The sequence below is a fragment of the Eimeria mitis genome, genomic scaffold, assembly GCF_000499745.2.
Source record: "Eimeria mitis Houghton genomic scaffold, Emh_scaff2924, whole genome shotgun sequence".
In the NCBI taxonomy this organism is placed as follows: domain Eukaryota; phylum Apicomplexa; class Conoidasida; order Eucoccidiorida; family Eimeriidae; genus Eimeria; species Eimeria mitis.
Genome location: NW_013571265.1, coordinates 2,796 through 3,021, shown reverse-complemented (window position 1 = coordinate 3,021; position 226 = coordinate 2,796). Strand labels below are relative to the sequence as shown.

The 226-nt window shown below is 59.3% G+C and overlaps 1 protein-coding gene across 1 annotated transcript in view; it reads left to right on the top strand.

Moving 5' to 3' along the window:
• Positions 1-226, top strand: part of EMH_0060330 (uncharacterized protein) — a gene marked incomplete at both ends in the record, with an annotated part of 5,428 nt that overhangs the window by 3,450 nt on the left and 1,752 nt on the right. The gene's annotated exons all lie outside the window — the stretch shown is intronic.

The following is a 226-nucleotide window of genomic DNA, read 5'->3' as shown; positions in this document are numbered from 1 at the left end:
CTGGGGCCCCTGGGGCCCCTGGGGGCCCCCCCCCCTTGGGGGCCCCTGGGGCCCCCGGGGGGCCCCCGTTTGGTCCTGTGTGTGTGGATGGTGATGGTTTTTTGCCTATTGATTGGGTGTATATGTCTCCGCCGTGGGGGGGAGAAGGGTACGCGGGGTGCCGGCAGTTTTTAAGAGATAGATATTTCATCGCGAAACAAAAAGATATTATAGAGCTTATTGTTGC